Source organism: Pongo abelii, chromosome 2 (genome assembly GCF_028885655.2).
Source record: "Pongo abelii isolate AG06213 chromosome 2, NHGRI_mPonAbe1-v2.0_pri, whole genome shotgun sequence".
Classification (NCBI taxonomy): domain Eukaryota; kingdom Metazoa; phylum Chordata; class Mammalia; order Primates; family Hominidae; genus Pongo; species Pongo abelii.
The window spans coordinates 170,935,690-170,939,383 of record NC_085928.1 but is presented as its reverse complement, the minus strand read 5'-3'; positions in this window follow the sequence as shown (position 1 = coordinate 170,939,383).

Sequence of the window (3,694 nt, the reverse complement as noted above, 5' to 3'; positions counted from 1 at the left end):
GATTTATTACTGAATGAACACAATAGAGTACATGTGTACTAGCTGTCTGTGAGTCACTGTGAAGTCAGGATGAATTTTTTTTTTTAGAAAGAGGGTCTTGCTCTATTTCCCAGGCAGGAGTGTAGTGGCATGATCATAGCTCATTGTAACCTCAAACTCCTGGACTCAAGTGATATTCCTGCCTCAGCCACCCGAGTATCTAGGACTACAGGTGCACTCCACCGTGCCTAATTTTTTTTTTTTTTTTTAGAGACGAGGTCTCTCTATGTTGCCCAGCTCTTCAACTCCTGACCTCAAAAGTCATGCTCAGCCTCCCAAAGCACTCATGATGAAATTTCACACAATTAATTCTGTAAAGCAGAAGAAAAAATAATAAAATGTCTCTTACCTTCTTGGGAGACAACTAGTTATATCTCAAGATAGGCTTTTAGGTTAAGTCCAGGGGTGTGTGTTGACATTTCAAGGGGTGGTGAGGACTTTGGAGACTTCTCTGCATAGTGAAACAAGAAATGCGGGTTCTCTAGCCACTGGGGAGATTTATCCATGTTCAAAGAGTTACAGTAAAAACTCGGGTCCATTCTATTTCCAGGAGACCCTTTGAGAAGAGAAGGGAGAGGTGACAGACCTCTTACCCTTTAGAAGCATCAGGTGCAGCAGCAGTTTTTCTGACTTTTGGGATGATGTGTATGAAGGCCAGGATACATGGGGGCATCACATGGCAAACAAATGAAAGTTGAACTTCAAATATCCTTGTCATTAAAGTCCTTTTGGTCTGGCGCGATGGCTCACGCCTGTAATCCTGGCACTTTGAGAGGCCAAGGCAGGAGGATCACAAGGTCAGGAGATCAAGACCATCCTGGCTAACATGGAGAAACCCCGTCTCTACTAAAAAAAATACAAAAAAAATTAGCCAGGCATAGTGGCAGGTGCCTGTAGTCCCAGCTACTGGGGAGGCTGAGGCAGGAGAATGGCATGAACCTGGGAGGCAGAGCTTGCAGTGAGCCCAGATTGCGCCACTGCACTCCAGCCTGGGCAACAGAGCGAGACTCCGTCTCAATAAAATAAAATAAAAACGATAAAGTCCTTTGGCCACCCTAATGACTGGAATTTCCCACTGGGCACCTCTCTCCCAGCAGGCTCTGGCCTCCTGCCATGGTTTCTTACCCTCTTTATGACTTCACGCTCTGTGCTTCTCCTCTTTGGACACTTTTCTCCCCTAGACCCCCAACAAACTAAATTTTCCTCATCTTATGATGCAGAACAAGTAAGTCTTCCATCCACTACAAGGCTCTGGAGCATCAAAGACATTTCCACTCCCCAGAAGCTTAAATGCTGGCCCTCTACAATGATAAGCTTTGGCTCCAGAGTCCTGACTATCTGCAGATAAAAATGGGCAGAGGCTTTGAAATTTCAGTTTTTTTCTCTTTTTCTTTCCCCATCAGTCTTTGAGGGAAAGGAAGAAAGAAGTGGAGACATATTGCTAATATGAATTATGACATCCTTCCCTTCCACACCCTCCTTAGAAAACAAATGACTACACTCAGCTTGGGGTTTAACTTACTATTTTTCTCTGATGTTTTGAAATTTCTTTTTCCTAAGATATCTATTTTTATTCACATTTTATCTAAAAATTGAAATACAATCATTGCTCGGCCTTTTGGCTAAGATCAAGCATAGTAAAAATTGAAATGCATCTTATATTTACCATCAAATGAAGAAATACCACTTTTACAGAAGAAATTAGCAAAGGCTTTTGGTTTTGAATGATGAGACGAGTGAAAAATATGTTGTTATTAATAGTAGCTAGCTGAGTAGCAAGTTGTCATTGATAACCACATCACGTCACCTGGGAAGCACAAGGGGTCAGGGAATTCCCTTTCATAGCCAAGCAAAGCTGTGACAGACGACACCTGGAAAATCAGGTCACTCCCACCCTAATACTGTGCTTTTCCAATGATCTTAGCAAATGGCACACCAGGAGATTATATCCCACACCTGGCTTGGAGGGTCCCACGCCCACAGAGCCTTGCTCATTGCTAGCACAGCAGTCTGAGACCGAACTGCAAAGTGGCAGCAAGGGTGGGGGAGGGGCGCCCACCATTGCTGAGGCTTGAGTAGGTAAACAAAGCGGCCTGGAAGCTCAAACTGGGTGGAACCAACCGCAGCTCAAGGAGGCCTGCTTGCCTCTGTAGACTCCACCTCTGGGGGCAGAGTATAGCCGAACAAAAGGCAGCAGAAACCTCTGCAGACTTAAATGTCCCTGTGTGACAGCTTTGAAGAGAGTAGTGGTTCTCCCAGCATGGAGTTTGAGATCTGAGAACGGACAGACTGCCTCCTCAAGTGGGTCCCTGACTCCCGAGTAGCCTAGCTGGGAGGCACCCCCCAGTAGGGGCAGACTGACACCTCACATGGCCGGGTGCCCCTCTGAGATGAAACCTCCAGAGGAACGATCAGACAGCAACATTTGCTATTCAGCCATATTTGCTGTTCTGCAGCCTCTGCTGCTGATACCCAGGCAAACAGGGTCTGGAGTGGACCTCCAGCAAACTCCAACAGACCTGCAGCTGAGGGTCCTGACTGTTAAAAGGAAAACTAACAAACAGAAAGGACATCCAAACCAAAACCCCATCTGTACGTCAGTATCCTCAAAGACCAAAGGTAGATAAAACCTCAAACACGGGGAAAAAACAGAACAGAAAAACTAAAAATTCTAACAATCAGAGCGCCTCTCCTCCTCCAAAGGAACGCAGCTCCTCACCAGCAATGGAACAAAGCTGGACACAGAATGACTTTGACGAGCTGAGAGAAGAAGGCTTCATACGATCAAACTTCTCCGAGCTAAAGGAGAAAGTTCGAACCCATCACAAAGAAGTTAAAAACCTTGAAAAAAGATTAGACAAATGGCTAATTAGAATAACCAATGCAGAGAAGTCCTTAAAGGACCTGATGGAGCTGAAAACCATGGCACGAGAAATACGTGACAAATGCACAAGCTTCAGTAGCCGATTCGATCAACTGGAAGGGCATCAGTGAATGAAGAGCAAATGAATGAAATGAAGCGAGAAGAGAAGTTTAGAGAAAATAGAATAAAAAGAAATGAACAAAACCTCCAAGAAATATGGGACTATGTGAAAAGACCAAATCTACGTCTGATTGGTGTACCTGAAAGTGACGGGGAGAATGGAACCAAGTTGGAAAACACTCTGCAGGATATTATCCAGGAGAACTTCCCCAACCTAGCAAGGCAGGCCAACATTCAAATTCAGGAAATACAGAGAACGCCACAAAGATATTCCTCGAGAAGACCAACTCCAAGACACATAATTGTCAGATTCACCAAAGTTGAAATGAAGGAAAAAATGTTAAGGGCAGCCAGAGAGAAAGGTCAGGTTACCCACAAAGGGAAGCCCATCAGACTAACAGCTGATCTCTCGGCAGAAAGTTTACAAGCCAGAAGAGAGTGGGGGCCAATATTCAACATTCTTAAAGAGAAGAATTTTCAACCCAGAATTTCATCTCCAACCAAACTAAGCTTCATAAGTGAAGGAGAAATAAAATCCTTTACAGACAAGCAAATGCTGAGAGATTTTGTCACCACCAGGCCTGCCCTAAAAGAGCTCCTGAAGGAAGCACTAAACATGGAAAGGAACAACCAGTACCAGCCACTGCAAAAACATACCAAATTGTAAAGACC